This window comes from Lacerta agilis, chromosome 6 (genome assembly GCF_009819535.1).
Source record: "Lacerta agilis isolate rLacAgi1 chromosome 6, rLacAgi1.pri, whole genome shotgun sequence".
Taxonomy (NCBI): Eukaryota; Metazoa; Chordata; class Lepidosauria; order Squamata; family Lacertidae; genus Lacerta; species Lacerta agilis.
Window position 1 is genome coordinate 4407377 of NC_046317.1, and position 25023 is coordinate 4432399.

Sequence of the window (25023 nt, forward strand, 5' to 3'; positions counted from 1 at the left end):
CCTCACCCCTGATGTAAAGGGATGGATGCGACCAGGGCTATCTAGACCTGGATGCTTCAGGATGAAGGATGCACATGTAAAATTGTAAGTGTGTATTTGTAATCACATCCATGCTAACTTGTCTTTGAGATCAGGGCAGCTCTTTGGGGTTAAGACTGCTGAAGGACCGGACTATGGCTTCGCAAAGCAGCACAACCTGTTTATACGCAGATTTTCATTGGCTGGCGGAGCGTCATATGGACTTTGGCTGACACTTGAATTCATGAACCAGGCTGATGCTTCATTTCTTTCCCTCAAGTGACTTGTTAGAAGTCAGCTACCCTATGTTTTCCCCCAGCCCTCAATCCCTACTTTAAAAAATCACACACACACAGCCTGTCTTATATCCTGCCAAATCCTCTTGCCTCAAAATCCTCTCAGATAAGTGCTTTGCTTTTGAGGCACTTTGTAAATAATAAATATTATTATTATCTGTTTTGCCTTTTCCTCACTTTTCTGTGTTAGGCCTTTCTGCCTCCAGGTTCTGATCCTCCAGCAAACAAGCCATTTCTCACAAGGAGGGCGGACTTCTCTGGTTCGTCATTGCCAGCTCTGAAGCCCACAGTGTGCCTTCAGCTGCAATGCCAGCAAGGATTTAACCCAGTGAGCCCAAGGCAGGAGCTGTGACAAGATTAGCCTCAACAGCCTCTGGAAAGGTTTGAAGTTACTCCCTTTCCCACAGGTTAAGTTCGCTCACTAGTCTGAGTGATCATCCAGCTGCCCACCACATTAGCTCCACTCAGGGGCACGTTTGCAAACATGCTTCTCTGTTCCGGGTCTTAAGTTGATGTCGATTCTGATCAGTTATTACTGTTGATCTGTGCTTTTAAAATGTACTTCATTTCAGCCTGTTCTGTTTGTGTATTTAAGTATTTATTTTATATTGCATGCTTTGTGTTGTGAGCCACCCGATATTCCTGTCTTAGGGAAAGGGCAAGGTATAAAAACTACACAGTGACTAAGAAAGCAACTAGATGATGTGCTCAGCTGCAGATGAGCTTCAATCTTCACCCCTTGCTTTGCACCCATTTGCCTTTGCTCATGGCTACACAGGGGCCGGGGCTGTGTCTGCTGCTTCCTCTACCTGTCTTATTGTTTCTACCAGTGGGACCCCTTGGCCTAGACCAGGGGTCTGCAACCTTTAAGACCAAAAGAGCCACTTGGACCCGTTTCCGAACGGGGAGAAAAAAAACTGGGAGCCGCAAAACCAATGCAACATTTAAAACAAATATAACACTGCATTTTATTTTTAAAAATCCAATTTAAATTTTAAAAAATCTGATTTAAATAAAAAAAAATCTGATTTAAATAAAAAAAATCCAACTTAAAAAAAAAAATCATTCATTTTTATCCACCCTGGGAACCACTACCAGGTCACAGCCTGATCCAAGGTGGGTTGCAACAGCATACAAATATTTGATTTGTTGTTGTTGTTTTTAAAAAAATGAGTCCTCAACTGCACACTTGTGTTAAATGTTTGTCCCATGTCTTATTGAAGACTGCTGGCTTTTACAATAATCTTAGTGTCTTTTACCCTTAATATTCCAGACCAGAGGCTATGTTCACCTCTTCCAACCTCCTCTCTTGCTAAATAAAGCACAGAATTGCACCAGAGAAGCCTGTGATGTTTGTGCTGACTTGCATACAGGTGGCTGTAGTAGTTTGTAGTGTTCAAACCTTTTTAGGGGAGTTCCCTGCCCCCTTAATGACAATGGCGATAGATTTTGCACATGAACACAGATCCAAGTTAGGACTCCTCTCTTCCATGCCAACAGGTGCTTTGTCAAGGCTCCCCTAACACACACTCAGGACAGAGGAAAAACTGCAAAACGTCCCGGCGTTGCTCTGGGGCAGAGAGAGACGCGCGCCCGCCAGAGCGCGGTCTGAGGCTGCGAGCGGAACCAGGAGTGAAGGAGGCAGCGGCAGGGAAACAGGCGCCGCTTCCTCGACCATTTTTTTAAAAGAGGGCTTCCCCCCTCGCCCGCCACCCGCCGCCCCTGGCCCAGCCCGCAGCTGCCTACCTCGTCGTCGCCTCGACGCAGCAGCCAGCAGCCTTCCGAGAGGAACCGCGGCCAGCCCTCCCCCGCGGTCCCACGACCCAGCCGAGGAGTCCTGGCCTCCAGTGCCCGTGCAGGGACGCGTCTGAAGGCCCCCTTCCTGCCCCCATCCCGTCCCGCCTCCCAGCTGCCTCTGGATGCCGCGGGGTCCCACATACCCGCCAACCCCGGAGCTCCCCTGTCCGCCCCAAGGCTGCCTCCCACGCTAGGAAGACTCCTGGAGCTGGGCAGGATTGGTCCCGCCAGGCAGGCTTGGGGGGCGGCCTCTCCCATGGGCGCCTGCTTCGGAGGCAGAGGCGGGGTCTTCAAAGTTCCCCCTCCCGCTCGCCCAGCTCCATCTCTTCCCGAAGGAGCGTGCGCGCCTCAGGCGCGCTCCCCGCCAGAGCCCTCAGCTGAGCTGCGCCACCTCTACTGCGTCCCCACCGCCTCCGAGCCCCGCTGCCCCACTGTTCAAGGCCAGGTGATCCTGGGTACGCCCCTGAGCTGCGCCCTCAGCCTCCGGAGGGCGGGCCGCCGGCCAGCTGGAGGGCGGTCGCTGCCAGCTGGAGAAGTGGGCGGGCGTATCTGCCCCGGAGCCGCGGCAGCCGTGTAAAAGAGCCGCATGCGGCTCCGGAGCCGCAGGTTGCTGACCCCCGGCCTAGACTATTATCACCTTGCTTACTTAATCCTGATTCTTGATATGAGCTAATGGGCCAGGAGCAATTTAGCTTTTACATGCCTGCCTGTGTTCACGGTGTGGAAAGGTAACATAACCATTCCCTTTACAGGTGGGTAGCCGTGTTGGTCTGCCATAGTCGAAACGAAATAGAAAATTCTTTCCAGTAGCACCTTAGAGACCAACTGAGTTTGTTCTTGGTATGAGCTTTCGTGTGCATGCACACTTCTTCAGATACCAATTTTCTGAAGAAGTGTGCATGCACACGAAAGCTCATACCAAGAACAAACTCAGTTGGTCTCTAAGGTGCTACTGGAGGGAATTTTCTATTTTATAACCATTCCCTTATCTCTGAAACAGGACTCAATTATATTGTAACTTGCCCTAGGATCCTATTGTGAAGTGCAGGTTAAAGAGTTCCTTCCTAAAGAAAAACAACAACTAAATTTTGCAAGTTTCATAATGCGTCTTCAGAAATGCACATTTTTTGTCTTCCCAGATACAGGCAGGCCCCAGCTATTTCAGCTCTTCCATGGGGCAGGAATGGACAGTGAGGTACCCACCCAGGCGTTTTGGACCACAATGCCTATCAGCCCCAGCCAACATGGCTAACAGTCAGGGGTGATGCAAATTGTAGACGTCATTGGCTGCTCCTGATGTAAGGTGGCTAGAATAGTAGAATGTTTTTAAAGAAGAAGAGGTCAACTCTAGGATGGTTTATAATAGTGCCTAAGTCCACTGGGAGCGATCCTATGATGGGCACTCACGGAAAACAGGAGGCAGAATTACTCCCATCAGGTCCTACTGTATAACTCTCCCCATACCTATCAGTTTCCTCCATGCATGGCACGCTGCTGTTCCTCTGAGCATGCAACAACTCGGAAGGGCCACAAAAGGGCAGCTAAGTCCTTCTCATATCTTACTATCAGCATCTTTCAGCTTGTCGTTCCCCAGGGTCCCAGCTCACCACAGGCTAGCTTTCAGCAGAAGCAAGAGCAGAGCCACCCACAGAGGCCTCTAGGACAAAGCCAGAAGCAGATGTGACTCCACCGAACCACAGTGCACACTCTGAAATGGAGCAGTGCACCAAATGCAAAGGCATCTGGGAGGGAGGGAGAGAGGAGAGGGACAGAAGGGTTGTAGTTTGATCCAATGGGAGATACTTCCCATCCTGCACATTGTGAGGACTGCGCCTCTTTCCTCTCCATCTTTCCTTCCTCAGAGGGCCCATGATGCTTAGCATCTGCTGCCATTCTGACTGCCGAACCAGCTGGGAGCCTAGAAAGGCCATTGTTCATTAGGTGCTAAGGTATCAGGCCACATCGGATGCCACCATACGCTGGATTCTGAAGGGTAACGAGTGTTCTCCCTTACTGTTATTAACCCCTGGCTCCAGATGGCTATTTTTTAATCTAGGTGTTAGAAGTTAATGTCAAAGTTAATGTCTTCCCAACCAAGGCCTTAATGGGAGCCACACAGGGGAACCAAGCCGGCCATCAATATCTTTCAAACTCTGAACCTGAAATCTGTGCTTTTTCGGCTCTTTCCCTTCTTGGCTCTAAATCTGGTATCCCATCATATAGATTCATGAGCTGTATCCTTTGCTCAGGGTAATGCAACAAATTCCCTATCACATAATTTAACATGCCAAGGACTTGTATCCCTGGCCCTTCCCTACTGAAGGTAATCTGTGCAGGCAGAACTAGGCTACGGCTGAGACTGATAGTCCTTTTCAAGGTCATAATCAGTGTGGTTCACTGGCAGGAGTGAATGGTTGCCCCTCCTGCAAAACTAACAAGGCTTAAGGTTGGTGTACGGTGGAAGGACTTCTATGCCCCAGTTGCTGAGATCTGGGTGCTATTAAGATGGATCTTAGTCCTGGACACAACCCTTCAGGAATTTTCTCTTCTGCAAGCTGAAGAGAAATGAGCAGGATAATCTCAAAGACGGCTAATTCCATGTCAGTCCAGCTATGTGGCCACACATGTGATTGTGTGGGGGAAATACGTGGAAAGGGCTTGTGTAACCAAACTGGCCCCCCATTGTCAGATTCCAAGCAAATGACCGACTGGCTTAATTCTGAATTAAATGTCCAGCCATGCTCCTCTATTTTTAAGAGCTATTCTTGTTATACCTTGGGCTCCTTTGGAAGGAAGGGCAAGATAACAAATAAACAAACTTGTTTTTTCAAAACTGATAAAAAGAAAGGAATATAATTTAAGATACCAAATACTATTTGCACGAACACAGTTATACACATAAAACATCTAACGATTTGCAACGAACACTAACCTGTACAAAGGAGGCTTTGCAACATGGTGTTGCAGTATGGAGAGATATGAAAACTGGAGAACACTGCAAATTAACTGAGTTTAAATCTGTACCAGAGACTTACACTTGGATAAATTACCGAAAATAATTTGGTACTAAATGCCCAAAAGACAGCAGAAATGGTAATTGATTTCAGAAGGCACTCTTCCGTTCTGCCACCACTTTCCATTCTTGGTAACATGGTTGTAGTAGTAGAGTCCTTTAAGTTCCTGGGCTCTATAATTTCTTATAACTTAAATTGGTCAAGCAACATCAATAGTATTATTAAAAGGGTCCACCAGAGGCTGTATTTCCTGCGTCAACTAAGGAAATTTAAATTGCCCCAGGAAGTGTTGATCCAATTCTACAGAGGCATCATTGAAACTGTTCTCTGTAATTCTATAACAGCTTGGTATGGTACAGCCTCCAAGAGAGACAAGAAAAGGCTCCAACCAGCTGTAAGAATTGCAGAAAGGGTTAATAGTGTTAGCTTGCCTTCAATAGAGACAATTTATGCTACCCAAGAGCAGAGAGAATTGTAGCAGATCCTTTACATCCTGGTCATCATCTGCTTGATTTACTTCCATCTGGACGTCGCTACAGGACTTCATATACAAAATCGGCAAGGCACAAGAATAGTTTTTTCCCTTGTGCCATTAAATTGTTAAATTCGTAGTTGTATAGCTGAAGGGGAGGTCAATTATGGGAGGGGTTTCTTTGCTTCTTTGTATTGTGAGAGGAACAGTGTCTGTATTTTTACATTGCAATGTAGCCGAAACAAATTCCAAGTATGTTGGAAAATGTACTTGGCCAATACTAAATTATTCCTATTCCTATTCCTATTCCTATTACAGGCAAGAGCCTTATTTATTTTTATTTTTTATTATTCAAGTGATCAAAGATAATCTAGCCATAATCTATATAAATAGGTGATTGATATTAAGGGGAGGGCTGTATATTTAGCCATTCAGCTTGTTATCACTATTTCTTTGTGCATATAACAGCAAACCACGCCATTCATCTTTTCTATCGGATTTTTAGTGAGCAAAAGTATCTGCTATCGTTATGCAATTTATGTTCGCACCATTATAGAAGACTGTGATTGAGCCTAAATCCATGTCAACAAAGCCTTGTCACCCAGAAAAGTGGTGTGCGAGTTTAATATTCTCATACTGTGTTGCCTAAAAAAAAATTGAAATGATATAACGATCCAGGCGCTAGGAAATCCTGACGGGAGATGCTCTGAATCTTCTACATTGTTAAATGTAGTTCAGTCAAAAACGAAGCAAAAAAAACAACAAAACCCCACATGTTGATCATTAAAAATAATTGATCTGAACTTAACAGCAGTATTATTGCATTTATATATGCATAAATCAGTCTCTTTATAACCTATTACAGCAAATTAGTAAGAGCTGGGTTAATTATTAAGCTGGGGGGGGGGGGGTTCACTCAAACTGGCCCCTCTGAGTGCAACCAGAGAGTAAGGCTGTCCAGCAAGCAGGCAGTCCTGTTCTCTGTGCCAGGCTCCTCTGAGGAAGAAACTAAACTAAACTTTGCCTGGACACTGGTGTTACTTTCCTCTACAGGAAACCAGCAGCAGCCATAGCAGGTAGCCACTCCAAGCAGAGGGAAAGCAGTCAGGACTAGACAGCTTGCCCTCTCCCCAGTGGTTGATTTTCAGCTCAGATTCACCCTAAGGTGCTTTATCACTGATAGAGACCTATGGGGTATCTTTATCTTTCAAGAGATTAATAAAAGAGTCTAAGGGAGACAAGATGAGCAGAAAAATAACAGAGGGCGAAACATTAAAGCTTAACCATCCTAATTGTCCATGACAACAACAACCCAAAAAAAACCATTTCGCTACGGAGGAGAGTGTGTCATTCCCAGGGCCACCTTCATCACACAAGTCAGCTAGGATGTTTGTATCGAGGTAATTAATATCTGTTAAAGGCAGACAGTCAAGGTAATGGCCATCTATTCTAAACCATCTGCCAGGCACTTGGCATGACATCTGAACATATTTGTGAAGGCGAGGTTAAACGGACAATTGTGGTGGGACGGGGGGGGGGATGCATTACAGAGATGAGAAGGACTTAAACCTCAGCCCATTCCTGCCGGCTAATTTGTTTAAGTGCTCATTATGGCAACGGCCAAGAGGGCAACGGGAATCAGATATTATTTTAGCAAATCCAGGCTTGCTGCATGAAAATAAGACGGCTGGTTGTTCATCATCTATCCAGGGGGAGAACACTTAGCTAAAAGCTGACTTTTGCTCCGGCATTTGCCTCTATGTGAAAAGTAAGAAGCTGCTGCTACAGTATTTTGTAATTCTCTATTATCAGCGTCACACAAGCACCCATAACTGGATTCCTGGTTTCTCTTTAAACCAGGCCCTCGCGAAGAGAGAGATGTCTGAAAATATACAGTCATCATGTTGGAAGGCATTCCATTGCTCTTGGGGAGAGGCTCTGGTGCGACATCCTGCCACTCCCTCTTTCATAAGCTTCCTCCCCAGAGAAACAAAAATGAGATCATCACGTCTTGCCAGCACCCAATTTAACAAAAAAATGCAAGAAGTACCCTGATGAATCCGGCCAATGGGCTATCTAGGGCACCCTGTGCTCGACAGCAGCCAGCCAGATTCCTAAGGCAAGCCAACAAACAGGATATGTGGGCAAAAGCGTGTGTGTGTGGAGAGCCAGTGTGGTGTAGTGGTTAAGAGCGGTGGACTCGTAATCTGGTGAACTGGGTTTGATTCCCCTCTCCTCCACATGCAGCTGCTGGGTGACCTTGGGCTAGTCACACTTCTCTGAAGTCTCTCATCCCCACTCACCTCACAGAGTGTTTGTTGTGGGGGAGGAAGGGAAAGGAGAATGTTAGCCGCTTTGAGACTCCTTCGGGTAGTGATAAAGAGGGATATCAAATCCAAACTCTTCTTCTTCTTCCCTCCCTCCCTCCCTGAACTAGGTTCAAGTGTGCATGGAGACCTGATCTTCAGAATTCAAACGGAACTTACTCCCTGATAAATGTATATTGTTGTTGTTGGAGACAATGGAGTGTGCTTCCAGGGGTGACTTCAAATCTGCAGCACTGATGTGACCTCCCTGGGTCACAGTGTTTATGGAGATCCCGGGCTGCCCAGATTACAAGACACACACCTCCCCCCCTAGCCTCCCAAAGGAAAGCAGAGCAATACGCTGGGCACCAGCTTGGTCTCTACAGAGCCAGTGTGGTGTAGTGGTGAAGAGCAGTAGACTCGTAATCTGGTGAACCAGGTTCGCATCTCCGCTCCTCCACATGCAGCTTCTGGGTGACCTTGGGCTAGTCACACTTCTCTGAAGTCTCTCAGCCCCACTGACCCCACAGAGTGTTTGTTGTGGGGGAGGAAGGGAAAGGAGAATGTTAGTCGCTTGGAGACTCCCTAGGGTAGTGATAAAGCGGGATATCAAATCCAAACCCTTCTCTTCTTCATGTGTGTGCTCACACACACACACACACACAGTATATTCCTCAGTTACTGGTATTCAGTGGCACACTGCCTCTAATCCTGCCATTAGCATAAAACCATCATGACTAATAACCCTTGATAGTCTTGTCCTCCATGAATTTGTGTAATCCGCTTTTTAAAGCCATCAAAGTTGGTGGCCATCGCATCTTGTGGTGGCGAATTATATAGTTTAACTATATGCTGTGTGAAGAAGCATTTCCTTTTCTCTGTCCTGAATTTCCCACCATTCAGGTTCATTGGGTGACCCCCCTCCCAGGCGCTAGTACTGCAGAAGGAAGGAAAGCCCCAAATGTTGTAACCTTCCCTCACAGGGGAATTGCTCCAAGCCCTTATTTTGTTTGCCCTTTTCTTCAATTTTTCCAGCTGAGAAGTATTATTTTTGAAGTGTGGCAACCAGAACCTGTACATATGGCCATCTATAAAGATACAAATTATAGCTTTATTTTGAATGTGGAGTTGGCCTTTTTCGTAGCCGCCACACACCAGGCATCTATTTTCATTGAGCTTTCTGCCACAATTCCAAGATCTTTCTTTCCTGGTCAGCCATCACTAGCTCAGACTCCATTAGTGTAAACACAAGGTTGGGATTTTTAGCAATGTCAATCTCCCTAAATCCAGATAATTTATGATCAAGTTAAAAAGTAGATGCTCTAATAATGATCCTTGGAGGGCTCCGCTGCTTACCTCTCTCTATTGTGGGACCTGTCCATTTATTTCTATTCTCTGCCTCCTGCTCTTTTTCCAGCTACCAAGCCACCAGGCTCCCCTTCTCCCATGTCTGTAAATTTACTCAGGAAGATTCGATGTAGGGCTTTGTCAAAACCTCTTTGAAATTCCAAATATACAATGGCTGGATTTTTTCGTTCTGTCTCTTGCCCTTATTTTGTCAGTGGTGCTGGAGGAGACTCTTGAGAGTCCCATGGACTGCAAAAAGATCAAACTTATCCATCCTTAAAGAAATCAGCCCTGAGTGCTCACTGGAAGGACAGATCCTGAAGTTGAGGCTCCAGTACTTTGGCCACCTCATGAGAAGAGAAGACTCCCTAGAAAAGACCCTGATGTTGGGAAAGATGGAGGGCACAAGGAGAAGGGGACGACACGGGATGAGATGGTTGGACAGTGTTCTCGAAGCGACTAGCATGGGTTTGGCCAAATTGCGGGAGGCAGTGAAGGATAGGCGTGCCTGGTGTGCTCTGGTCCATGGGGTCACGAAGAGTCGGACATGACTGAACGACTGAACAACAACAACAAATTTTGTCAAAGTTTATGTTCCTTTTTATTCTCCAAATTTGGGCAAGACTTCAGTTTTTCTGAAGGAAGCCTTCTTGCATCTATTACTTTCCTTGCCTGTGGCACACTGGCAGGGTGGGAACTTTCCTGACCTGCTATATACACTCTAGCTGAGCTTCTTTTATTGTGCTTTTGAATAACTCCCATGTGATGTGGAGAGATCAGACCCTCTTTCCCTTTCAACTTCCTTAAACCAGGCTCCTTGTTTTTGATAGGTTTCCTCTTCTGTAGTCTTGGCAATTGTACATCAAATTCACTCTATATAGCACTGTGCTCATTGTTTCCAATTAGTCTGGCAACACATCACACACCAGGTTCTAGGTGCCACTTAGGATTAAGTCCATGGCAGGATGACCCCCCTCTGGATGGTTCCATAATCAGTTGTTCTAAGGCACAGTTGTTTAGGGTATTTAGAAATTTTATTTTAACAGAAATCACCTGTTTGTACAACACTTTCTCTTCTCAATGCCTCCCTGATTTTCATTCTTCATTTCAATATCACCCTGAACATTTCAGTGGAAGGGGATGGACACTCAAGATCTATCATGAGCATTCGCAGATCTACAGAAATAAAAATCTGCCCCCACAAACAGCAACACAGCATCCACTCAGAACTCAAACACTGCAAAGTGAAATTCCAAAGTCCTTTTTTTAAAAAAGAAAAAGATAAAATTGATTTTGTTTATGCGATTTCAACATTGTATGCCACAAGCACCTATTTCCTCCAAATTCACTCCACCCGCAGAGTTACAGCATAGAAGCTTTTTAATACACCAGCATGCCAAATAAAAAGAAAGATGGAAAGAAGACCTGGCTGAGTGCAGCTCGTTAATTTATCTTTCCTGAAGGGAGGGAGGGAAGGAGGATCTGTCAAAGGGTCCAGAGACCAGCAATGCTGAGAGACTGATCAGTGTAAAGGACTTTTGGGTCTAATCAAGCGTGTTTCAGAGTTACAAGAATTGGATAAAGTCATAAATCTGTCCACGGCTCAAGGAAATGGGGGCAATTAAGCCTGCAGGTGTGTATAATTGTCAAATTGATGATCTATATAAATCAGCAAGGTCTTGAATGTGGCAGGCTTAGTACGGCTGGGAAACTGGCTTCTTCCAAGAGGCTCTGAAGCAGCAGGAGGTCAGTCGCCTGTGGAAAGCAAAGCACTGAGAGAAATCCGTTTCACCTTCATTGAGCTGCTTCCTCCTGCATTCATCGTAATCAGTCTCTCAGCAGCAAGTTATGTCAGAGACTTCCAAGTAATTGGCACAAGGAGATGACAGATGTATCTCTTAGTGGTTACAGTTAGACATGCCCTGAATATTTGTGATTTCCGACTTCCAGTGTGGAAAGCCCCATCTTTGTTGTGGTGGATACCGTAAGCGTTTTGAAGAGACAGCAAGTTTAAGTTAGTGATGCAATGGAAATGTATTGTCAGGATGCACAATTAAGGCCCAAGCACAGGTTGCTCAGTTGACTTAATTGTGTATGCCATTCAACCTGGAAATTTTCAACGGGCAAAATGATGCCCATTTATGTTTACTGTGGATGATAACAATGCACATGTGATGTGAGGAACAGTGATTTATAGCTGCATTCGGATAACGGCCAATCTACTTTTGTGGATACACGTCCCAAAAATATGTGCATGCAGGAAAGCTATCTATCTATCTACCTATCTATCTATCTGACAGGTTTTCCATTATTTCCTGCCTCCCTAGATTTCAGAGCCAGGACATGTTGCATTCCGCCTTAGGCTTGATTGCCATGAGAATGATTTCCCAATCAAAACGTTTCTTTTGAGAATATTGAATGTGCACGGCTGCAACCTTGCAGAGGAGCACAAAAGGTTAACAGCCTACTGGACAATATGTACCTAGACACAGGACAATGTGAGATCCATGTGCCGTAGGCTGAGAAGGAATTATTACTTGCTCCAGACACGTGGCTGAGTGGCCACTTGCAAAGGCTGCATTAATGACTGAGAAAAAGCCGGAATTGAGAAAGGGCCATAGCTCAATGGAAGATTTCTGACAACAGGCCAAGAAATTACCTCTGAGACCTTGGCAAATCACTACCAGTAGGAGCAATAGACAGCGCTAGGTTTTATGAGGCAATATAAGGCAGCTTTTTGTATCCTGAAGTATGACAGAGGGTTTCAAAATTAGGAGTGGTATGAAGAGTGGTGACTGGAGAGAAATCCTTCCTCTATCTCTCGTTGATCGACACTAGACCTGAAAATCACCCAGTGAAGCAGTAGACTCAAGCAATGTACTAGGACACTTTTATGTAATATTTGCAAATCTGACCCTCAAAAAAAATAATTACTAACCTGCCTGCCCATGCATATCAGAGTTCGCCGTAAGAAAGATTTACAAAATGCTCCCACTTCAAAAAGGCAATCAGATAAATGTTTGTTTCCAAGCTTGACCCAGCAATGTCTTATTCACCACTGGCGCCAACTCCAGGGGGCCCTGGGTGCCTGGGCACCCAGAAACAATTCACTGTGAGTGCCAAGCCTCCACCCACTGCTGCCCACTGCTTTACTTCTAGCTCTTTGGCACCCCTGCAGCGACTGGGCCGGGGCCTACGTCTCCACCATGGGGCCTCTGTGTGGCCCACTGCTGCCACAGAAGCACAAAATCGGTGCTGGAGAGCGGAGGTGGCATGAGACATGACATTTTGTCATGACGTTACGCCGCATGTGCACTGCTGGACACCCACAGGCTGGGGCCCAACCTCAACCGCTTGGCAAAACATACCCTCCAACATTTCTCCAATGAAAATAGAGAGTCCTATTCCATATCCTCCAACACTTCTCCATTGAAAATAGGGATGTCCTAAGGGAAAGTGGGACACCCCGGGATCAAATCAGAAACCAGGATGGCTTCTGTAAATCCGGGACTGTCCCTGGAAAATAGGGACACTTGGAGAGTCTGCAGTGGTGACTATAGAGGCTTGCTTTTGTGTTGCAGTGGGAAGGCTGCCAGAGCTACTCAGCGAGGTTAAGAGGCTACCCATGCATTTTCTTATTTCCCAGCCTGGAACATCTCAAGGGAAATATTAAAGGCATCCCCATCCTGCTGTCCTGTGTCATGACACCAGAGGACCCACTCAGGATGGAACCACTGGCGTAGGAAGAGCGGGGCGTAGGGGGCGGGGCAGCGCGATCCCGGTAGGGTTCCATCTCGGCTGCCCCCCACCCGTGCTGTGCGCCCCGCCCCCAGAACGTGCGCCAGCCCCGCCCCCTCCTGCTTCCCGCCCCCAGTGCCGGAGCATGAAGCTCCGACACTGGATGGAACTGCAAGACCTGAGCATGGGTACTAGTCACACTGGGGTCTAATGAACAGTGAGTGTGTGTGTGTGTGTGTGTGTGTGTGTGTTTTCCCAAGCCACTTGGCACCCCCCTGGTTTCAAAAGTAAGGTTTGAGATTAGGGTCTCTCCCACAAATGCATGCCTGACCCAATTCCAACACACAAAAATGGTAATAGCAACTACCTGTTTCCACTCGCTGGAACAGTATGGCAAATTAAACGACACAGCTCTGGAAGCCTTCTGACCAATCAAATCTAAGCAACGAAAGTTTATAAAGACTCTGAGCTTGTTAGATTAAAGGCCCTAAACAGCAGAGGTCATTAGTGCTCTATGAAAGTGTCTGCGCTTCCATAAACCTTTCTAATTCTGCAGCATTCCTACTCAGCCAAGACAATTGAAAGCAATTCACAGATGAGATATTTGAGGCAAACAACACTTTGTGCTACAAAGTTCAGTGTCCCCGTCTCCTTTGCAACAGAGAAGGGATGGGAGTGCTTAACCCAGGGGTAGGCAAACCTAAGGCCCGGGGGCCACATGCAGCCCTATCGCCTTCTGAATCCGGCCCGCGGACAGTCCGGGAATCAACATGTTTTGACATGAGTAGAATGTGTCCTTTTATTTAAAATGCATCTCTGGGTTATTTGTGGGGCCTGCCTAGTGTTTTGACATGAGTAGAATGTGTGCTTTTATTTAAAATGCTTCTCTGGGTTATTTGTGGGGCATAGGAATTTGTTCATTTCTTTTTTCTTCAAAATATAGTCCGGCCCACCACATGGTTTGAGGGACGGTGGACCAGCCCACGGCTGAAAAAAGGTTGCTGACCCCTGGCTTAACTCTTCACTTTCCAACCATTTCCCCACTGAGACATGTTAAAGTGTTCAGGAAGGGTTAGCTCAAGCAAAGTTAATCCTCAAAGGAAGTACTTTATACACCTCCCTATTGAAGAGGAGGAGCCAATAGCCAGCTTGGGCAGGTAGAGTGAGGCCAGATCCAAGTAGCTACAGTGTTTTGGTTCCCCGCATAGGGCAATGGTTGACAGATCCTGACACCTTCTTTACAGTACATCCCAAACCATCTTGGATATATTTTGTATGCTTTGTTTTTTTTCATTCCAGAAGCAAGACAAGTCAATTTCACCCTACTCATTTACTCAACTGCACATTGTTCTACAAATAGCTAATAGGACTTAGTGTGTACATTTTTTTTCATTTATCTGAATTACTTCCATAGTCACATTGCAAGCAGCAATGGGGTTTTGATCTGTTTTTTAAACCATTCCACTTCTTACAAAACCCACAAAATAGGTCATTATTTTTTTTCATTTGCTTGTTGAAAAATAGCCTCTTGGGGTGGTTCTTGGTACTCATTAATATCAGCTGAAACATTCCCATCGACTTCAATTGACTTTTAAAAAAAATACCTATTCTGTCTCCCACTAACATTAGTTCCTAACTATTTCAACAGAGCTGGGTTCAGGCCCACCTTTTCCTTTGAAAGAACCAATCTTTGAAACTTCAGCAGATAAAACTCACAGGAACATTTCTGGAGATAGCTGTGAAGTTTGAAGACACAGGGCGACCAGGTTGCAAATTGGTTATCTGACTGGATTATCTACTTAAATTAATTCCTTATTTTTAAAAGAAATCTAATCCTGCTGTGTTAGTGTATTATTATTTTTTTATCCCCTTTTCTTCCTTTCAAAGGGGTCCTTTTTTCAGCGCAATTCTTTGGTCAGGAAGGCAAAAGTGCAGCAAAGCAGGTTTTCTTTAAATAAATAAATAAATAAAAAGCATTGCAATTGATTCTGCCTCAGCCAATTTCTTAGGGGTTTTACATCAAGCAAAGCACATGAACAAAGTGCTGCCTGAAGATCTCTGTGCAAGTCAGAAGCTTACGTTCTCTTTCTTCGGTAAAAGACAAAACCCCACCACCCTCCTGTTCTGTGTCTTCCACATCCTTGGCCCCATCTCTTCCTGCTGCCTTCAGGCCTTCCCCTGCCGTGCTGCTTTAAACTTCTGATATTGCCCCCACTTGGTTCTGTCAAGCAGTCAACACACTCTCCTCCTTCCTTCCACAAAATCTCCCCAGGATTCCCCAGAGACACCCATATTTTCGGAACTTTCTGTTAGCAATCGATTGGCTTTTTAGTACAACCCTCTCTGCTCTTAGCACATCCTTTCCTCTACGATTCCTTACGCCCAAATCTTATTCCGCCATTCCAGTTGCAAGAGCAGAGGCAATGGGTTAAGGTGCTGCAGCTGAGGCTATGCTTGGTGCTCGTAAGTGGAGCAGCCACGACATTTTTTAAAAGGTAATACAAGGGTTGCACTGTTTTGCCAGTAGCCAGATCTTGGGTCTACACAAGGGTTGCGGTACCTTTGGCCCAGATGTTCCTGGACTCCAACTCCCAGCAACATCTGGAGGAGTGTGAAAAGATTGGTGACAGGAGATTCTTTTAGATCAGAGTGTTTTCAAGAAAGACAAAATGACACAAATCTTCCTTGAAATAACCCTTTATTGAAAGAACTCATTCACTCCTCTCATTCATACATACCAGATGGGCAGACTCACTAAAAAAGGTGATATTTTTCATGAGTCTGTGGGCGGCCACCTCTGCAGCAGGATAGCAACGTTCTGTGCCAAGGACTTTCCAGCCTTTATATAGTTTCAGGTTCAATCCCCATATGGGACAGCTGCATTTTCTTTGCATTGCAGGGGGTTGTATTTGCAGGGGGTTGGACTAAATGATAGCTGTCGTCATGCCGATTCCTCACATTATCTTCATGATTAATTATTTGTCTCAGCATATCCTTTAAGAACAGTTCATATCCTTTAAGAACAGTTCTTTGCCTCAGTATGTCCTCCGACTCATCCAAACATCTGGCACATCCTGTTTTGTCCACCCTGTTTTGCACATTCCAGTAGCTGGTTCAACAGTTCAACAGTAGCCAGTTCAACAATCCCTTGAACTTTGAACATTGAAGCCAAAGGTTTCCTACCCAAATCTACACATATGATCCAAGCTTTTAAACAGCCCCCTTCCTGTTTACCTGCAACAGGCAAGAATCTCCTCTTATCAGAATCACAGCACCAGAATCACACCCAGGACCACTGGCTATGAACTAGCCAGTTGGGACCAATGGGGGGGGGGAGTCATACTCCCATCTAAAGTGACTTGTGCCAACAATACCACCACCAATGGTTCCATAATTTTGGGAGTAAAAGCAAAAATGCTTGAAGGAACTTGAACCAGCGGTGGGCAATGAAAGGCTACCTATTCTTCCTCCTGTTAGTTCTCTCTTTAATAACATTTGTTGTCACGCAGCTTGTGTTCCTCACACTTTTACTTCCTATGTTCCTCCTTCACCAGCCAGTCTTTCTTTCTCTGTCCTAGTGTTATGGTCCCTTTTGTTGAAGCTCCTGACTCCATAGTGGACATGTGTCAACCTGTGCTCAGAATGGCGTTGTTTGCTTGGAGTTAATAAAAGTTAACTTTCTATTAGTGTGACAAGGCTGTATATTGTCTCCCTGCTTATTTAACTTATATGCAGAATTCATCATGCGAAAGGCTGAGCTGGATGACTACCAAACAGGAATTAAGATTGCCGGAAAAAATATCAACAACCTCAGATATGCTGATGATACAACCTTGATGGCAGAAAGTGAGGAGGAATTGAAGAACCTTTTAATGAGGGTGAAAGAGGAAAGCGCAAAATATGGTCTGAAGCTCAACATCAAAAAAACTAAGATCATGGCCACTGGTCCCATCACCTCCTGGGAAATAGAAGGGGAAGAAATGGAGGCAGTGAGAGATTTCACTTTCTTGGGTTCCATGATCACTGCAGATGGTGACAGCAGTCACGAAATGAGAAGACTCCTGCTTCTTGGGAGAAAAGCAATGAAAAACCTAGACAGCATCTTAAAAAGCAAAGACATCACCTTGCCGACAAAGGTCCGTATAGTTAAAGCTATGGTTTTCCCAGTATTAATGTATGGAAGTGAGAGCTGGACCATAAAGAAGGCTGATCACCGAAGAATTGATGCTTTTGAATTATGGTGCTGGAGGAGACTCTTGAGAGTCCCATGGACTGCAAGAAGGTCAAACCTATCCATTCTCAAGGAAATCGGCCCTGAGTGCTCACTAGAAGGACAGATCCTGAAGTTGAGGCTCCAGTACTTTGGCCACCTCATGAGAAGAGAAGACTCCCTGGAAAAGCCCATGATGTTGGGAAAGATGGAGGGCACAAGGAGAAGGGGACGACAGAGGATGAGATGGTTGGACAGTGTTCTCGAAGCTACTAACATGAGTTTGGCCAAACTGCGGGAGGCAGTGAAGGATAGGCGTGCCTGGTGTGCTCTGGTCCATGGGGTCACGAAGAGTCGGACACGACTGAACGACAACAACAACAACTTTCTATTAATATTTTAACTGGCAGTCTCACTTGACTATTTCTGCACGCCATTGCAATATATACCAAACTCCAACAGTTAGGTGTTTGTTTGTCTGTTTAACAAAAGGAGAATGAAAAAAAGAACAGGAACACATAGAGGCAGAGACCACCAGATACAGAGGACAGAGGCCAACCCTCAATCAAACAGTAAGAGGGGCTGGGAGGTGCTAACTGGAACAGCAAAAATGAGAAGCATTGGGCCCACCCCAAAGTACTTCCAAAAAAGACGCAGGGGGTGTGCAAAAACTCAACTATTGTATCCCAAACAAAACATGAAGTTTTAGCAAATTTGGTTGTAACTTTCAGTCTTTGCCTGTGAAGACACCATTTCCCAAAATCTGATTTGGTTTGAGGAGTTCATATTCCTTTGACATAGATTTTTTTTTCTTTTATTTTTTCTAGGCATAGAATACGAATGCTTGTGTCATTTCAGTCCAGATACTCGCTAGCGTAAGGTCTTCACTGGCTGTTAACATTACATAAATGTCTTCTACCGACACTTTAGCCTTATGGTAAACTGCAGTCCTGCCGCTCTGGGCTTGTTTTGTGTGTGTTTTAAATACTCAAAGTGTCCTGTTATAGAAAGTTCCAAAGGTCGCGGTGAAACCTCGCTCACATCCTGTTAATATTAAGTGAAGCACTAAGTGCCTTTTGGGCACAGAATCAAAGCTCCATTGGGAGGAGTCACATAAGATTCCTGTTTTCCTGATCCTAAAGGCACAAACAGCCCTTTACAGGGGGAAAAGAGAGAGATGAAGCAAAAGCGGAAAAGGTATGTTTTCTTTCCAAACTCCAGGATGCCCAGATAACGAGAAAAGTCGGGAAGCTGTTCTAGTTAGGATAATATCCACCCAAAGACAGGTTAAAACACTTTTAAGTTCAGTGTGAAAAAGCAAAGTTCATTATTACCTTTGCCACTGCAATTTAGTATACTTCACTTTGGCTCAGGGGGGCTCCATCTATTCCACCCTTTGAGGTGACCACAGCCTACTGAACTTACAGTATTGTGTCTTTTTAAGACAGCTTCCCCCTCTTACGGAACAGGAGGTGTCTATGTTGGGCATGTCATCAGCAGTACATTACACCATGGGCACAGATTCCCCTGTAATCTTCTGGTAATAACTCTGTTGATCTACAGGAGCTGGAACATAGGAACAACTAGATTAATATCTAGCTGGACTGTACTACCTCAGATTATGAATAGGTGATTAGATGTTTGAATCCTGCTCCCACATTACAAAGAAATACTATGCACATATGAAACTGGCATTTAAAGAAGAGTCCCAGCCTAACCACCTTCGTAGTGGCTTGCAGGGAATTTTTAATGGGGGGGGGGAGGACATCCAAGCTGGCAATCCTGAAGTGGTACAGCTCAACAAGGGCTCTGGGGTAGACATGGAGGGCTTAGCTCTCACACACTGCAAATAATATTAATCTGTGCATGTGCAATGGTTATCAACATTTTGCCCAAGCATTAAGGCTTTCCAAGTCTGAACAACAGGGGTGCATGAGCAGTCGTTTTTCTGTTGGAGTTGTGGCTCCTCCACAACTCCCTATACATTGCTCTGGAAGAATCCCATGCCACATAACCCCAACATAGCTCCATTGAGTGGAGGAAGCGGGTGATCTGAATTTCTGTATGCTTGGGCTTACTTCTGCAAGCTACTCAAGCCAAGTCATCTGACAAAAAGGCAAAGCAAAATCATACACAGGGTCGTACCAAAACACAGCCTTGGCAGGTATGAGAGGCTCAGCACATGCTTTAGAACCTTTTTGCAGTGTGTTGGGGTTTTGAGGCAGCCATGCACAAGTTCCGTGCTAGATGAGTCTAGGTGGAAAGTTAGAATATGGTTACCAGACATCCCCATTTCCCAGGGACAGTCCCCGGATTTACAAATCTGTCCATGGACAAAATCCGTCCCCAGAATGTCCCCGGATTTCATTTAATGTCCCCGGATTTATATTTTAAGTGTTGTAGATTTATTAGTAGGGAATGAATGTTGCGTGATTGGTTCAAGGGCACAAGACACATCATAAGGGGACTTCCGGCGAGGCAAGATGGCGGGTGCCATGGCAGCGAGCAGCTCCTGAAGCCAGCCAGAGCCAACTGCACTACCAGGCTGGCTCCAGGCTGCTGCTGCCGCAGCCACTGCCAAGGGGGAAACAGTGACGCCCGGCGCATCAACTGGGGGAACCGCTGACCCCCCCGACCCAAATCGAGCCAGAAGCGAGAGCGCCCGGCCACCTGGCTGAATGCCCAGTGGCGCTCCGGGGCCAGGAAAATCCCGGAGCCGACGCAGGGAGAAGAAGGAGAAGGAAGAGAGACAAAGAGGAAGGAGAAAAAAGAGGGGAGCCCCGACCTTGCCGCTCTGCTGCCACCGTTGCAGAGGAGAGGCAAGAGAGCACCGGGAGGGTAAGGACACGTGGCTGAGCCCAGGCCCGACCCGAGCCTACTCCACGGTGGCTAGCGCTCCAAGAGAGCAGGCCGGGGCCCAGAGGAAGGTTGCGTGACAGAGGAGACCACAGAAGAGAAGATATTACTTCTTCTAAAAAAAAATAACTTTTAAAAATATTTTTAACAACTTTCCCCCCTCTCTTCTCAAAAAAAAAAAGTGTCCCCGGATTCTTTGAAAAAAAATCTGGTAACCTTAAGTTAGAAGGTAGAAAGTTTGGATGAGTAAATAATTATTTTGGCTGTGTACTTTAACATTCCTATATATATATATGTTTGTGTGCAATTGTTTTTGTCGCATTCTATTGTTTCTGTTTACCAAGACTGCTCCCCACCCTGAGCCCCCAGGGATAGAGAGGGTTATCTATCTAAGTAAACAGAATAAAATAAAATATGTCAGCCCAGTGCTGAAAACAGCTGTGGGCTATATTGCTTCCTACTGGAACTCAGTGTTTTCTTTAGGATAATTATTCCAACTCAAGAGATATTACCTGCACCAGCACATATACTGAGATGACAGATATATGTGAAAGTCTAAATCAATGTTCCCCAAGTGAAAGTTTGACTCCAGCTGGAAGAGCCCATCTCCTTTCCTGCTCTTGCTCCTCTGGCAAAAGCAAAGTCGCCCGTTTCTATAAGTACATTATAGTACTGGGATCCAGAGACAAATGCTGGCTCCCTTCAACAGTCCAATTATCTGGAAACAAACCCCTGTCCACAGAGTAAGCCTATTTGGCTCACTGTTTCAGGATCCTTTCAATTTGCCCATGGTTCTGAACGCGTTGGTTGTTCCCTCAGCACATGACACAAGAATAGCAGCTATATTCCCAGAACCTGCAGTGAAATTTACAATACTGATATATTACTCAAAAATGCTGGCTGCATTTTCCTTCAGTGTACTGGGAAGAATGTGGATTTATTGACTAAAGACCACAAGAGGTGTCCAGTTATGCATCAGATTCAGAAGATGGCTACCATGCCTTCTAGTCCAGGGTGTGTACATGAAAGATTCTGGGGAAATACAACAGCTTTAAACACCTTCCAGTTTCAGAGAAGAGGTGGGCCAGTGGGTCTCAGCACCATACCAATGAATGTGGCAGCCAGATATACCTTAGAACATGAGCTGATGCACTTTCAGAGTTCTATTCCTATTAGCATCTATACACCTTTGGTTGATTGGATTGGTATCCTATTCCCTTTTAAAATTGGGGTTGGTTTTTTTTTTGAGCCAGCGGTTATTGGTTTTTCTTATTTTGGTTATGTATTTGGTGGTTTTGTATTTTGTTTTTGTTTTGTGAACAACCCTGGGATCTCTGGGTATAGGGTGGTATATTTTATCATCATCATCATGAGAGCCTGTGTGGTATAGTGGTTAAGAGTGGTAGACTGGTAATCTGGTGAACCGGGTTCGCGTCTCCGCTCCTCCACATGCAGCTGCTGGGTGACCTTGGGCTAGTCACACTTCTCTGAAGTCTCTCAGCCCCACTCACCTCACAGAGTGTTTGTTGTGGGGGAGGAAGGGAAAAGAGAATGTGAGCCGCTTTGAGACTCCTTCGGGTAGTGAAAAGCGGGATATCAAGTCCAAACTCTTCTTCTTCTATCATCATCATCATCATCTGCTTTGCAGGTGTTGGATGTGATAATCACTACAAAACCCAAAGTTGTGTCTGTGAGGGATCCTATCCCCCCCCCCCATACTTCCACAACAGAGACACTCCCTGGGTTTCACTGACAACGAGGATGAATACTTCAGTGTTCATACAGGAGTTGTCTCGGGGCTCCACATTTGAAAACCTCTTGCCACCTATGGGATCTCCCTACCAGGGTTCCCAACTACTGCAGTTTGCCTTCCCTTTAGGCAAATAAGTGGCACACTTGGCTTCACTGTCCAGCCCTCTGTATGACAGGAGAATAAGCAAACAGTTTCCTCTTCCACAGGAAAGCTTTGTTCTCTCCTCTTAGTCACACCTCTTAAGGTACTGATACACTGCCAGAGTCACATTTAACTTTATTAGGTAACTAGAAAACATGGATGTCTCGGGATATTACTGGTACAAATCTTCTTCTCATGTAATTCAGCTTCGTTATACTATTTCCTGCATCCCTTTAGCAATGGTGATGACCTTTCCTCACATTCCCCAAAGCCTAACCTCTCATTTTCCCTCTCCAACCCTCCACACCCAACTGCCAAACCCCCAACTGCCTTTCAACCAGGGAACACCTACCTAACATGGGAGTGATAGGTTAACCCATGATGAACCTGAATCATCAGCAGCCATTATTCCGCCACAGTGTCCCTTTAGGCCAGTGATGGAGAACATGTGGCTTTCCAGATGTTCCAGAACACCAGCTCCCATCATCTGTAATCACTAGTCATGATGGCTGGAGCTGAGAGGAATAGAAGAACTAACACCCATCTTTGACACACCCTTTTTTACATAATAAAAAAGAACTCTGTATCCAGGTTTTTAGATTCCAAACTTAAAACTTTCCAATTTCCCCCCATCATAAACCTGACTTCGAAAGCAGTGTTACAGATATAGCAATAGCAAGTAGCTTCGGGCCACACCTCGACTGGTGCCAATGGGAACTTTTTCACATGGAGAACAGCAGCCAAGTGGATAGGGGTGATCCAATAGGCACAGTGTTGAGTACACAGACTTTCAAAAAGCTTTCAGGATAGTTCCCCACCAAAGACTTGTGAGTCATTGGATAATTGGTTAAAAAAAACAGTGAGAGTATGAATAAATGGCGTTTTCAGCATAGAGAGATTTGAGTTGTGGGTTTTCCCCAAGCAACAGTACTGAGATCTGTGTTTTTTAACTGGTTCATAAATGACCTGGAGTTACGGTTGAGGACTCAGGTGTTTGTTGGTAACATAAAATTGTTCGGGGTGGCAAGAACAAAAAAACTGCAAGGAGTTCCAAAAGAATCTCTCCAAACCATCTGAATGGGCATTAAATGGGCAAATATGATTCAAAGAAGAAGAAGAAGAAGAAGAAGAAGAAGAAGAAGAAGAAGAAGAAGAAGAAGAGTTTGGATTTGATATCCCGCTTTTCACTACCCAAAGGAGTCTCAAAGCGGCTAACATTCTCCTTTCCCTTCCTCCCCCACAACAAACACTCTGTGAGGTGAGTGGGGATGAGAGACTTCAGAGAAGTGTGACTAGCCCAAGGTCACCCAGCAGCTGCATGTGGAGGAGCGGAGACACGAACCCGGTTCACCAGATTACCAGTCTACCACTCTTAACCACTACACCACACTGGCTCATTGGGGCAAAACAAAACAAAAAAAACCTATCTTCACATAAATACAGTGTCTGAACTGGTGGTGGCTGACCATGAATATGGCTCAATGAAAAGTTGGCCCAGTTTGCAGCAGCCACGAAAAAAGGGTCAATTCCATGCTAGCCATCATTAGGAAAGGTTTCAAACATAAAACTTCCAATATAATAATGTCATTGTACAAATCTATGGTGCGACCACACTTGGAATACTGTGTAAAATTCTGGTTGTTGCACCTCAAAAAGTATAATGTAGAGGAAGAAAAGGTTCTGGAAAGGGCAACCAAAACTATTATAGGGCTGAAACAACTTCGCTATAAGGAAAGGTCACAACATTTGAAGCATTTTAGTTTATAAAAAAAAAAGGTAAGGTAGTGGGAACATGATAGAGGTGTAAAAAATTAAGTATGGTGCTGAGAGAATGGATAGGGAAACATTTTCTCTCTCTTTCTCACGATACTAGAATCTGGAGTCGTCCAATGAAGCTGAATGTTGGGTGATCATGACAGACAATAAGATGTGCTTCTTCTTGCAGAGCATAAACAATGGAATTCAATAGAAGATATTAAAATAAAAACCAGCTACTAAACAGCAAACTACATGATCAAACTCACACCTAATTTGAATCCAAGGATGTTTTTATCAATGGCTACAATGGTACTTTGGGTTACAGACGCTTCAGGTTACAGACGCTTCAGGTTACAGACTCCGCCAACCCAGAAATTGTACCTCGGGTTAAGAACTTTGCTTCGGGATGAGAATAGAAATCATGCGGCGGCAGCGCGAGCGCGAGCGGGAGGCCCCATTAGCTAAAGTGGGACCTCAGGTTAAGAAAAGTTTCAGGTAAAGAACAGACCTCCAAATGAATTAAGTTCTTAACCCGAAATACCACTGTATTCTGTGCAATACCGCTCTGTATGTTTTGCAGTTAGTTGCTAGAGAAATCTGCTCTCTGCTCAGCAACAAGGCAATTTTTTTTTTGTTTTTGTTTTTTTAAACCCTCTGCAACAAGCATGGGCATAGCCAAGGGGGGCAGCTGCTCCCCCATCAAAATCAATACAAATATGAGGTTTTGCGCACACACACACCCCAACAAAAGCCTGCCCCTTCCTAACAGAAATCCAGGTTATGCCCATGGCAACCAGCTCCCTCCAAGCTTGTCTTACAAAGTTCCATGGATGCCGCAGCAATAGACTGGGAATGTTTTTGGGAGGTGTTGCTAGAGACCAGTGTTTTCTGGGTTCTCCCCCTCTCTCTACCACATGCTGACAAGCAGCCTTCTTATTCTCCCAGGTATAAAAGAGTGGGGCAGCCCAAAGCAGCGCTCTGGCAATGTATTGCACAGTCGTTCTACCAATCTGCAAGAAGACAGAACAATAAGAAGCTGGAGAAAGTGACAACTCAGCAGGAAAGACCTTGAGATTTACTCCTGTTTAGCCGACAACATTTGTTAATCCAATTAATGTTGATCTTTCATTTGGTTATGGTCTTCAGGTATTCTCAAATATTTTCCTTTTAGACAAAGAGAAAGATAGGGAGGGAGCTTCTAATTATGAGAAAGAGGAAGCGGATAGACAACAGGGGATGAGATGGTTGGACAGTGTTCTCGAAGCTACTAACATGAGTTTGGCCAAACTGCGAGAGGCAGTGAAGGATAGGCGTGCC

At 45.2% G+C, this 25023-nt stretch overlaps 1 protein-coding gene across 1 annotated transcript in view; it reads right to left on the reverse strand.

Moving 5' to 3' along the window:
• Positions 1 to 25023, reverse strand: part of ASTN1 (astrotactin 1) — a 231076-nt gene that overhangs the window by 160210 nt on the left and 45843 nt on the right.